Below are 14,238 nucleotides of genomic sequence, written 5' to 3'. Positions count from 1 at the left end.
TGGGAGAACGTAATAACCAGAAATAGCCTAGAAAATGCGTCTTAAAGTTTTGACTCTTCATATATATAGGATACGATGCCTAAAATTAACAAGTGACGGTGTGGCAGAGTGTGGAGCATTCACGATTCATGCGTAAACGATCGCGAGTTCGATTCCCGCTCGAGTCAACTTGTTTTTGCTTTTACCAATAAAGTAGTCATTTATAACTACAAGTAAAATATTAATTCACCATATGTGTATAATGCATGAAACTATAGGAATTTTTAAATCAGTTGTAAAATTTTTGAAAGTTTCATGTGAACTAGATACGAATATAACCTATTTTTTTAAAGTCGTTAAATGAAAAATGTTTTTGACGATTTGTGTCTATATCTGTGGACAGAGTGCGAATTGCAAGGAATAATTGGATAATTCGGAAATCCCCTTTGGCTATAGCATTCACCCAGTATTCCTTAGCGGATTTCTCCCTCATCCCCCTTGCAATTCGCACACTGTCCACAGATATAGGCGCGAAACTTGGGACACAACGACGGTGGTAATTGTAATACAGCTAGTGATATCAATATATTTATTAAATAGGGTTCTATTTTGTATCTAGTTCACATAAAACATTGAAAGGTTTTAACCTGATTTGAAAATTCCTGTCGTTTAGAATATATAAACATATAGTGAATTAATATTTTACTTGTAGTTATAAATGACTACTTTATTGGTAAAAAGCAAAAACAAGTTGACTCGAGTGAGAATCGAACGCTTTATCCTTTACACCGAAGTCGGGAATGCTCCACACTCTGCCACACCGCCACTTCATAATTTTAGGCGTCGTTCCATTTATATGGCGAGTCGAAACTTTAAGACGTTTTTTCTAGACTATTTCTGGGTATTGCGCTCTCGCAGTTTAAATGTGCACTACTATCTCGCGAAAGATGTCCCCTAAGTTCGTTTAACAAAGTCTACCGTGTCCTTATACTCATCTCAGGTAAGTAAATAGAAACAAATGCAGAGGAGGAAGATGAAGAAGAAAATGGAAATCCTAAAAGTAAAATGTAGACAAATTCACTATGACAAATTCACTGTATGTGGACAATGTAGACACTCTTCAGAGGGTGCTATATACAATGCACTAAGCAGAGTGTGTCGGTGGGTCGTAGTAGGTATGTAGGTTATGGTGAGTTGCTGGTTTATGGTGGGTCACGGTGGATGGTGGGTTGCAGAGGGTCACGTCCTGTTGACCCACGGCCCACAATCTACTTAGTCTCTGGTAAGAGGCTTCCAATTCAGCATGGGCGAGACAATATAGGCTTTGCTAAATCCGAGACGAGACGAGACAAAGCGTCTGTCTCGTCTCGTTTTCCTAGACTAGACGTGACAGGTCGATGTCTGGACTCGTCGCGTTTTAAATGTCTTGAAAGCATTCCATAGCCCTCTCTTGTCCGATTATCAATTCTAACTTGTAAACTGCGTTACATTTCGAAGCCGCATGGCTTCCAATTTTACTTCTATTATTATGAGGTTTACAAAATAAAATTAGACGAAAGGAGACTAGATAACAATCTGTCTCTTTTTCGGAAACACGAGATGACACCGGGATAGCCACGAAACCAGTGGCGGATCTGGAAGGTAAAAACTGGGGGACTGCCTGAATTTAGACTATGATAAGTATATCATGTCCTTACTATAAATTTTCAAAACTATATAAATAATAGCTTAAATTATTTTCGTTTATCTAAAAGTGGGGGATCTAGCCCCCCAGAACTAGATCCTGCACTGCACAAGACGAAACACAGGCTTTTCCTCGCCTCTCTAAAATGAGACATTTTCACATGACGAGACGAAACAGGCAACAATGTTGTCTCTAGCGCATCATAACCATTCCTTTTATAAAATTCTGTTTTCATGTCATTATCAAGTTATTTCTCCAAATCCGACCTCGAATCATCTTTTTATTGACGGTCATTGTTTCCTTCACTAACTTGTGTTCATAATTGTAGTTCTTTTAAACAAATCATTCTATTTTCTACAGTTTTCATTCCACGGTCAGTCTACGAATTTCATTCTACCACTTGTGAAGTGGAATTAACATATGATGGGTTATAATGGTGTTGTGAAGGTTTGTTATGTGTCTAATTGTTTGGAACCAGTTTATATTTAGACAATCGATATTATGTGGGGTTAATTGAATTCATCTATTACTATTGTGTATGGTATATCTATAAGTGTAGTGTTCTACGTTTTCATCCGTAGAACAAAGTCGTTTGAAGGCTCTGGATTAACTATAATGGAATTGTATATTAGTCTAGACATGTAACTTTGATGGGGAAATTGAAGTTAGAACTACAGCATAAAGTGTGGAAAGAGGGATTTTCTTTTTTCTATTGAAATGTCTGTAATGCATTGCTTGTTCCATTCACTGTATCGCTATCTGTCCTCGCTGCTTCCCTCAGGCGTTATTCAGCGTGCCTCGGTGGCTAGCCTCTGCATAGCAAAACTCACGAGTGTAATACGTATGATTCACTGTGTAACGCAGTGTTGCAATAACTTCGCTTTGTCGTTAACAAATACAGTGCTTTTGCAGTCTTGAATATCAATAAAAGTGGTTGTGGAAAAAAATAACTGAATACGAATCTGCTAAAAGTCTACTTATATAGTTTAATATTGTAGTCTCACTATGGTCCCTCATCCCAAAACTTGTGATTGTTTTCACAGGACACATTTGGGGAGAGGGAGAGTTGTGTAAGTCACAGTATTTTGGCATTCGTGATATTAGTGATATGTTGTTCGGATCTTGGAACCGTAGGTGATAACGCTTGCAAATATTACATTGCTGTTTTATGCTGTTTGTATTCGGCATTGTTATTATGTAAGCGTCTATTTGTCATTTTGTTGATTTAAATGGAAGCACCACACTCTCAGTTCCGGGAGCATCTCTCTCTCTCTCTCTCTCTCTCTCTCTCTCTGCAATACGCACATTTCTAAAGGAATTTTCCTATCGTAGAGACTCACATGGGAAAATTTCCAGTTTTTCGGGTCAACACTCTCTGATACAACCCTTGATTAAATATACTTGCTTCCTCATTTTCTTTGTCTCACTTCTCTATTAAATTTTACCGATTTTTTTTTACTCGTTTTCACTTAACATATTAAACGGTTAATACACTCTCTTTTTCCACCTTTTATGTGATGCATGTATTATTTAAAAAAAAAACAAAATATACAACAAGAACCGCCGTTCTTTGGATTTGTATTCAAGCGCCTTAATCACTACACCAAGATCGTTGCTTGGCAAACGTTAAGTTGTTGGCATATTTGTTGTATTTGTATTTTATGTTCCCACTTCGACAATTTTTAGTCTTATTCTCTGTTTAGCAGCTGTTTCTGGCATTCTCTTTCGGTGTCGCCCTTTATTTACACTATGCACTATTCGTATTCACAGTTTGTGCCCCTCTGCAATGTCTTATTCAGATTACACTTTTCTCCTTGTCCATCAGTAAACATTTGATTGATTTAATTCTCACACTCTCCATGGATGGAGCGAAGAATTGGCAGACTCAAAATACAGGTGTACATTTACTTTCCTGAGACATAATACATTCTTGTAATGTGATGGGGCTACGGTAGCTTAGTGAGAGAGTGCTTTCCTCTAGCGAGTGGTCTCCCTGGTTCGATAACTAGTCAAGTATGTTTGTGCTGAACAACATCGTATCAATGAGTTTTCTCGGAGTTCTCCCGTTTCCTCCCACTTTTCATTTCACCAAATTTTCCACCATCATTTAGTTGCTTTAATCATCCTCTCCTTTAGCTTAAAGGCATTAACGCGGGATGTTAAACTGCAATATTTTTGATATTACGTGTTCTGGTCTGACCAACAAAAACGTGACATGATTTCCACCAATGAATGAAGCACCTGTAATTTAGTTAAAATCACGTAATTTCATTTTGTAGGACAGGAACGAAAGTTTACTTTTCTGCCAAATGTTACCTTTGTTACTATTCGCAACATAAACATTCCTTAGGCAAATTCCCTTTAATACAAGTATGGATGGCCATTGAGTTATGTATTGTACGGCACAAGTGGATCTTACAAGAAGCTATTTTTTATTATTTTTATTTGGTTTTATTTTAGTTTTATTTATTTATGTATTAACTTATTTTTTAGTTTTGTTTTTTGGAACATATTGCTCCTCGATCGAGTCCGTTAATGAAGTCAATTCGTTAAAGGAATAAATCAGAAGGGCGACTTTCACGGTGAACATATATAGCTCATATTCCATTATTGCAAATGGAATATTTTATTTCTAGCGTCCGAACTATTGAATCACTAATGTTGGAAGTTGGTGCGCTAATACGTACTACTGATTGCACTAGAAAAAAAATATTAGTGCTTTTCAATTGGGCGGTAATTTGACTTAATGAAAAATTCCCAATGTATTTCTTATGGGAATTCCGTCACTTATAACTGGCCATATTTGCACTAATATTGAAGCACTAACAACATTATTAGTGCTTTCGAGAAGCACTATCGATGTACTAGGTTTAATCGTTAGTGCTTTCGGGAGAAAGGTGAAGTTACCCCCCCAAAGATTTCTTTGTCTCTAGCGTCCAAATTATTGAAGCACTAAGGTTGGGAATGCGTGTTCTAAGTAGTACTAATGAAACACTAATGATTGCACTATTAAATGTCATTAGTACTTCTGAAATTGGAGGAAAGGCTCAATCCCCCCATGTATATCATACGGGAATTTTGTGACATATAATTATGAGTATCTACAGTAATAGGGAACCATTAACGAAACTATTAATGTTTTCTAGAAGCTCTGACGATGAACTATCGATTGCACTAGGTTTCATCGTTAGTGATTTTTTGGTAGCAGCTAGAGTTTTTTGCTTCTAGCATCCAAACTATTGAACCACTAATGTTGAGAGTTCTAAGAAACACTAACGACGCTCTAATGATTGCATTAAAATATCAATAATGCATTTGAATTTGGTGGAAATTTGACTAAATGAAAAATTCCCAATTTGTTTCTTATGGGAGTTTCGTGACATATAATTGGTCATATCTACAGTAATAATTGAGCACTAACGAAACTATTAATATTTTCGAAATGCACTATCGATTGCACTACGTTAAGTCATTAGTGGGGCTATGTGAAGTTGCCCATCCCAAAGATGTTTTCTAGCTTACAAATTATTAAAGCACTAATGTTGGGAGTTGGTGTTCTAAGAAACACTAATGATTGTACTAGAGGATAACATTAGTGCTCCTATTGGGGCAAGCTTCACGGAGGTCAAAACGAGCATGTGCTGACATGAATATATAGTTTCGGAATACTGTATCATTACATGATTCAATGAATGATACTTGTTCTACATTTGATAACACTTTAACATGTTTTATTACATTAGGAAGAAGATTAAAATACGTCTGCACATTTTCCCTCCAATTGCTAAGGTTGGCTTGGGAACGTAAAAACGATATCTTTGACTTCCGAAGATATCCCAATTTGCACATAGATTTTTTTTTTTTTTTTTTTTTGCTTAAAACGGCCATGATCAATTGGATACTAGTTTTGGATTAATGTGCAACATCGCCGACTTATGTGAAGTTTACCCTCAAATATTTGGGGTAGGTGGAACTTTACTTGGGCTAGTTAGTAGTCAACTTGGGCTTGTTGGACTAGCCACTGTAACTATTGGACTAGTCAAATAAACAAATATTGTTCTAACTTTGGGAACCAACTTTACTCAAGCCCCCAAATGTTTGGGCCAGACGATAAATAAGTTGAACTCAGTAGTAGTAGTAGTAGTCTTCTTGTTCTGTTTGATCTAGACAATTTGAGCATTTAAGCCAGTCAAACAATGCAAGTACGGGTGTCCAAATGCTGGAGCCAACTTCACGCTAGCCTTTCAAATGTTTGGGGCAGACGAGATTTCAATCGAGCTGTTTATTGCTCTTTTTGGGGTGGTTAGGTTTCCAACGTCCAGCTTTCTGACAAGCCAAAGAAGCAAGATATATGTGTCAATTATTTATAAGCCGGTCTGAAATTTAATACCCGAACGACTAAGGCAGGTGCGGCATCGACTTAGGCTGGTTTGGCTCACTACTTCGAACTTTTGGGCCAATCATGTAAGAGACGTATGGTTATCCATACTTTACGAACCAGTATGAAGCTGGCCTCCAAAGTTTCGATATTTCTATCTTGTTGTTAAAACGGACCTAATTGTTAAAATGGACCAGCAAAAAGGGCCAAATTTCAGTAGTATCTACTCTAAATTTAAGCTCGCCTTGCCCAAACTTCAGCAACAGTTCTTGAATATGCCGCTTCCAGGTCATGGACATCCCTGTTTCTTTGAATGGACCCTCTCATAACCGCAAAATTGCTAGCCAAAGCAACAAGACTTTTGTGGCCCCGCGTAGCGTAGTCGCTAACGCTTTCGCCTTCGGTGCGAGTGGTCTCGGGTTCGATTCCCGGTGGGGGCACCCGGTCGAAAAAGTGTAAAACGCCTTTTCAGGCCAGCCACTCCGAATGAGGTTTTCCTGGGTTTTCCTCATTCACACGAGGCAAATGCCATGGTTGTACTTATCTTATATGTCCCAGGCCGCTTCCTTTTCCCCCCCATCTTTTCTTCCTTAACTTTCCCCGTATTGTGTGCTCTCCGGGGGACGTCATTCCTCAGAACGTGAAGGGCTAAATCGCCTTAGATGCCGGAAGCCCAGAAATCTAAATCCTATCTTATCCTAGCAACAAATTTTTTAGCTTTTTACGAACAGAGAAGAAAATGTTATTTATTTCTGTAAAATTCTATACGGAATATGGGTTGAATGCATACACCAAGCATTTCTTTCTTGCATGATACAATTCTCAGTTTTCTCTTGAAATATTAAAGCAAACTACAGCGCGCAAAAAACAAAATACGTAATGAATAAAATGAATCATGTTAAAACATAAGCCGAGGTTCTTTTGGCTTTTTCATGGAACCTGAACATTTAATATTCTGAGATTTTGCCTAAAACAGTTTCAGGACATATTATAAAAACATTTTCTTTAAAAAAAAAGTCGAGCTTAGAATGCAAATAACAGATGCTTTGAGGTGGGAAAAAAATATTGTTCGTTTCCAATTTTCTCCCTCTTCTGTTCCTTCTTAGTGCACACATACATATACAGGGTGCACCCAAAATAGGTCGATAAGCTTCAGGGAAATATTCCTGAGTTGAAACCAATTAGAAAGTAACTATGTTTATTATCGACTATTGCTGCATAGAAGATATACAGATTTGCCCACTTGAAATTCGAACTCTACTTTTTATAATGGGGACTAAACATAAAGATATTGACAAACTTTGCGAGGTGATACGCAATACAACAGGAGGAAAAATTCTATGAATGCAAGCATAAAAGTTCATCATTTAGAAGAGGGGTTGCTGAAGGTGGGAGTATTGTGAGTGAAATTTGCAGTTATGGCCATAGATACTGCACGTACACCAGTGATTCCGCCAATCCATCCTGTGGAGTTGTTACCAGAGTAATCTCGACAACACCTCAAATGAGATTTTTTTGTAGTGAAAAATTGATAAAAACCGTGCAAAACACCGCCTACACCCTCCCAACTTTTTATTTTACACTCAAAAAGAAAACATTTGTTTGTTATACACACTATATTGTCTTCAAAAGCACGTCCCGGTCGGACACTACTCCACACTGTCGAAAGAAAAAGCAAAAGCACAAAGATACACGACCACACATAGCCCCCATTAAGCAATGGTCACTAAAATAAGATAATCGATGAAAAGTACAAGAAGCCATTTCTAATAACACACATGAATATATAGGAATATATTTTTAAGGAAGAATAAAAACTCGCACCACACGAGGTTTGAACCTGTGTTGTTTCGCTCAACAAGCCAACATCCTAAAAACTTATCCACGTCAGAGCTTGCAAACAGCGTTTTAGAAGCTTTAATTATATTGTACTGTAACCAGCAAAAGTATTTCCCCCTCTAAGTGCTCATATTCAAATACTTGGGTCCAGATCATTTGCAGATGAGAGAACGTCTGGACAGATGCAAGGCAACTTACAACTAACTATTCTTGTCACTGACAGCAGTTGGTAGCCCTACTCAACGCAGGTAAAACTGTAAAGTAAGTGACTAACGAAGCAGTCCTCCATTCTAGGATTAACCTCTGTGAACCTTCTAGGATGGACCTTCGGATCGTGTTGTCCAATAAACACCATATATTATTCCCACTACTGCTGTGTATGTAATGTATCATTTCGTCATATACTGTATGTTCAAAGAAATAAAAATAATGATCACGTATGAAACAGAAAATGGTTTAAAGTTGATGACAATATAACTGGATGAGCAACTACTGGAAATAACTTTGTAAATGATTGCCTCCATTGAGATACCTTCTCCAATTCTTCTCATTCCAAACTATTTTCTTTCTGGAGAGGAGACCTTGATTGTTAAACTGAGTATGCATTGAAATCGACATTGACAAATTAGAAAAGTTTGAACCTTGGCGGAATTTGAACCGTTTTCGCTGAATAGAAGTTCAATAGGCGAACCACTCACCTGCCGCGTCACTTCGTCTTCTACCCAAACTATTAGCTAGTTAAAATCGTTGTATGTAAGACCACACACAAGAAACAGATGTTCGTATAAGGAGACGCTCCTTATGTGACTGTCACACTGTTTTACTCGAAATTTCCTTCTTTAACCCACTAACACGTTATATAGAGGTTCCAAATGAAGAAAATATCACGAAACGTTCTCAAGTTGAAGCTACCTCAACACTTTTACCGATGGTCCACATTTACATTATTGTTCTTTCTCACTTTAACTTCTAATTTCCAAAGTAGAAAAGACGGCAGACATTATTTTTTGCATTCTTTGAATTGTATCAACACATGTAGAAATATAAAGTTCTATTTTCCGTAACTACTAGTTTGTTTTCTTCTCCTTTCATGAGGGAATTGTAGCCCAGTGGTAAAACATAAAACTCGAATGGCAGAGACCAGGGTTAGAATCACGTCGTGGTAATTATTTGTTTATTGGCAGATATTGTTTACGTAATTGGTATTGTAATTATGTTATTCCTTTATTATTATTATTATTATTATTATTATTATTATTATTATTATTATTATTATTATTATTATTATTATTATTATTATTGAAAGACGAGACTTGGCTACATAATTTATATTTTATGAAATTTCTGGTTGAATTTGAAGACTTTTTGTTGATATGGAACGTATATGAAACGTATTTGAAATGGTTAATTGCTTAAAACATTAATATTTCTAGCAGTAGTAGAAGTACAGAAAGTAGTAGAAACTCATAAGCAATTGCTTGGAAACAATAACATTTGTGTTTGATCAGTTGTATGTTTGAATTGTACTACCGATATGCCTTACATATTCATCAATTGTTCCCTAAACACTTTACATTCCCAGACAGTACGAATCAAGGTTGATACGGCTGACGTCTTCTTCTAGTCCAGTTTCGTGGTTCACTTTTCTATCGCGAATGCACAGAAGAAAGTCATCTCAATACTAATACCTAGATAAATTCAATATTTTCTACGTTATCTTACATTGAAAGTATCAATATTACAAACGATAACAATTTTCTTCAATTACACAACGGGAATCGATCCCAAGAACATGGAATATGAAAGCAGCATTTATCCCACTACTCTAAGACATCGCTGTTAACGGAGGAAACAACTTGGTGAAAAGTGTCGTCAGCAACAGTGGTTTATCCAGAATTTTGAACTTCGGGGGTGTTCAAAAAATCTGGAGGGTGTAATGTTGCAATAAGTTTTTTTTTTTTTTTTTTACAAATTTTAAAATTTGTTGATGCAACGAACGATTGCATTGGATTTCTTTCCTCAGCCAGAGACAATTAGCGTCGACTTTCTGATGCTTGGTGTGACATCGAGATTAAATCGTTGGAAATCGATTGATCGAACGTTGTTATGACGATCACAGCCGTGTAAAGATTGATTTCAATTGAATCTTGCGTTGCCTGCTTTGCTTGGAAATGTATCTTGTCGAAACTACGTTGTTCTATTCTATTGGCACTTAAAACAAGAATTCAAAATCTTTTAAGAAACAAAATAGCAAGATTTTTTTAATGGGTCTTCCAGTTCTGCTTGAAGGCCTTCCAGCACTTTGTAGAAAATATTTTAAATAACGTTATCTTAAGACAGATTGAGATTTCCCGTTCTGCCTAATCTGTCGAGACGAGGAATTCTGTTCAGGGAGGGATTTCTTCAAGATAATTTTTCTTTAGTAATTGTAACAGATTCTATAAGAAGAATAAAAATTTCTTAAATATTTTTTTTCATAAATTTTAGATGTTATTCTACTTTTTCTTCCCGGAAAAAATAACTAGATACAGTTCTGTTATTAGCAGTGTTATTTATATTTATTTCAGTAGAAATGAATGTGTTCTTTTTTTAAGCTACCTGCCAGGGGCGTAAATAAGGATCTCGCAGATCCCCATATGCCAAGCAATCAGAGGGGCCCCAAATCGTGATGTGGGACGTAGAGAAAGGGCCCCCCTCCACGCTGCCTGCGGGTAGCCCCGAAGCCTTTAGCTACGCCACTGCTACCTGAATAAAAATGGAAAATTGATTGACTCAGTTGCAAGAAAGCCGTTTGACATTATAGCTGGAACGAAGATAAAACAAACTTACTTCGGTCGAATATCAAGTCATTTTCACAACAAAATTTGATTAAGTTTTTTAGTAGTTCACCTCCAACATGCTAAGGCTTGCAGTAAGCGGCAGCTTTAGGATTTTTATTTTGAGTAAGCCCGCTCCCTCGTGTATGAATACATATGCACATTTGATTGATTAATGACAATAAAAAAATACTTTTACAGTAGTAGTTGATGCTGTTTATTAAATAATTATTTACCGTTAATATAAACAGTGGAAAATGTATTTCCTCTTTATTGTATCTTTTAGTGTTTATATATTCTTCAAAATTTTTGGGTAGGCCCGTTCCTACCCGACCTACCCACTAAAATCGCCACAGCTCGCAGTGGGTTACATGCGTAGGAACGACACTGCGTAGCACAAACACTGCGTAGAATCCAAACTGCGTACGATCGAAACTGCGTACGATCAAAACTGCGTACGATCAAAACTGCGTATGATCCAAACTGAAACCGGCGTAGGATCCAAAACAGATAAGGTCGTATGATCGAACAATAAAAAAGCAATTATTTCATAATCACAGAATATTAAGTAATAGTATTTTTTTAAAAGTTATATAGGGAAAAACCGGAGTACGATCAAAACTATATACGACCGAAACTGCGTAGCGTCAAAACTGCGTAGTATCCACACTGCGTAGAATCCAAACTGCGTACGATCCAAACTGCGTACGATCCAAACTACGTACGATCGAAACTGCGTACGATCGAAACTGCGTACGATCCACACTGCATAGAAACGAAACTGACAAATAAAATAGTGACAAATATACTTAAATAATCATACAGGGGTGTACCCAGGAAGTTTTTCTTGGGGGACTATGACTTATTCAGGAGGGCCGGAAAAGCTAAGTCTTGTCTCAGTAGGGAGAAAGGTTGAGAAAGGAGAAGATTCCCCCAAAAAACCACTACTTCTGATCAATTTGGCAAATTCCTTGTTCAGAAGATTGCCGTTACGTTCAATTGACTTAGCTTAACATTCTTAGTTACCTAGTTGCTGTGAATTGTCACTTCTTTTATATACTTTGCAGGTGGCACAATTGAAGGTTCATGTAATTAGTTCAAGTTTTTGCTAGTTTGGGCTTCGTCCCAAATTTACTAATTTCCAGGGTTGTTTTGTTTAAAACAAAATTATTTAAAGAAATTTTTAAAACTTTTTTTAGATAATTGATTTTGTTTAAAACACATTTTGTTTATGTTTTAAACATTTTGTTTTAAACACGTGTATTTTGAAGACTGGTCTTAAACATATGTTTATTTGCATTTTATTTTATCTTTGTAAAATGAAAAATCTCCCAGAGCAAGAGAACTGTCCAAAAGTGCTCCCCAATCAAAAGACTATTTTCTTCCCGTGTGAATTGTTTGATTTCTCGTGGCTACAACACGTCAATCTGGTGATCTATTTTGTCTCCTTTCCCCCTTTTTTAACGTATATTGTATTGTTTAAATGCTTCTCAGGTAACTTGCGAGAAAGCGTCGTAGTCGAAGGTTGGACTACTTATAGAACTGATATTAAAAAATAAATAAAATAATTATCACGGAAACAAATTGTGGTGTTGTATTCATTGCGACGTTGAGGTTCTGAAATTAAAATATCGCAAGCATTCGTTTGTACAGTACATGTTAGTTCTGTCTCGGTACAACATGGAATCGTTTAACATGGGTTATACGGGAAGAAAAGAAGGACATGATTTGGTACAAATTTATTAGAGTAACTCAAACTCAATCAGGTAAGTAAACGATCAAACGTGTTTGTTGCAAAACGCGTAAGAAAGAAATTGGTGGTTTAGTTCCAAGAACGAAAATCATTATGAAAAATGCAATGCTTGGTAAAAAATGGAAACCCAAACAAATGGTAAAAATGTTGATCCTAAAATTTCTTCTGATGAATCTAACGTCAGTGGTGTGGCTGAGGTGCAACTGGAAACTTCAGGTAACAATTAATTTTGTATCAACAATATCTTTTTCATTATATTATGAAAATTTTATTTCGTACCACTTCCCCACCACAGTTCTAAATTTTCTTTGAAACTTTACAACTTGGCATAGCTTGTATGAAGAGACCGGGCGAGAAACGCAAGGTATGGCAGTCGCTCGTGTAACTAACCAAGTGTGATACTTATTATAACGTTAGTGCTGAACGTCAAGATCTGGGACAATTTGATCTCAATTTGTTTGTTTGTATCTATGTACCACGCTACAGGGTGCAATATTCAGTCTTTTAACATTAATTTTTGAGGATAGAGACACGAGCCGTCGGAATTTGCTGTATAGATTTTGACTGCGATCCCACGTAAAATTTCAAAATTAGTAGGTCGGATCCCACTTTAAACAAAAAGCCCAGTCTCATATAGCCTTGCTACTGATGCAAGTTGTAATCAATCAAACTAAACAAACTAATTTTATATGTTTCGAACAAACTTGGGTTGCATGATAAATTTGGCTCCAACTCAACATTTAGAGCTCAAGGGATCCAAGTTCATTTTCGGAAAGGTTCACTTTTGCTCAGCAAACGTAATATCTTCGTAGCATAGGGTATGAAATAAATGAAACAAAAACCACGGGAAAGCGTGTGGAGTAGAGTTTCATTGGACAACCGCTAGACAAGGGCGTTGACGGAATGTGGAGGAGGGCTAATTTTCCCTTCCCCCCTTGCTCACATATTTAAGATATTAACATTATACTTGTATTGTGTATGTTGCAGCGTTGGAATGATTAACAAGTCAAGCTCCGAATGTCATAGTCAATGATGCATAATTACGTTACATAAATGCAGAATGTGTCCAAAAGAATACATCGACGTAAAATGTCATATTTTCACTACCACGAATCCGAGATGAAAGAAAGAAAAGCTACATGAATGAAAGGAATCTAGAATTTTGTATGATTGCCGCTAGATAGGGGCGTTCATTTAGAAGTCATCCGTCTCCTACTGAATTTCAGATTTGACTGCGAAGTATTATTTTTTTGAAATAGAATTCATTTGCTGAGGAAAACTGAAATTTATTGAAAATGGATTTGGATCTATTGTGCTCTGAACGCCCCAAATATTACCTTTCGTCAATAAATTTTTGACTCAAAAAATAACCAATTACAGACTTGCAGAAAATATAAAGTTAGCACAATATGAAGTGTGCTTCAAATACTACTTTTCGAAAACGTAGCCCTATCATTATAAAATAATTTTATTAGCATCAGTGTTATGAAATAGTAATCAAATTTTGCAACAAAAATCTCACCCGCCTCCACGAAACGCTAGCTTGGCCCCTAAAGGCATAATTACAAATTTTTTAGCAGCGGTAACTCGAAATGATTTTCTTTATGGTTAAAATAACCGCACAACAGCATTTCTGATAAAATTCTAGCCCTCATGTAACATGACACCATTTGTATTTGAAATTTCGAATACTAAGCAAAGATGCTCGCCATGATACTTGATAACACCATCTGATGTGTCAGACCAGTTCCAAGTTTCATCATTCTCTCTCAACCCGTTCTCAACGCAC

The sequence above is a fragment of the Thermobia domestica genome, chromosome 6, assembly GCF_964235325.1.
Source record: "Thermobia domestica chromosome 6, izTheDome1.hap1.1, whole genome shotgun sequence".
In the NCBI taxonomy this organism is placed as follows: Eukaryota; Metazoa; Arthropoda; class Insecta; order Zygentoma; family Lepismatidae; genus Thermobia; species Thermobia domestica.
This window is presented reverse-complemented; position numbering follows the sequence as displayed.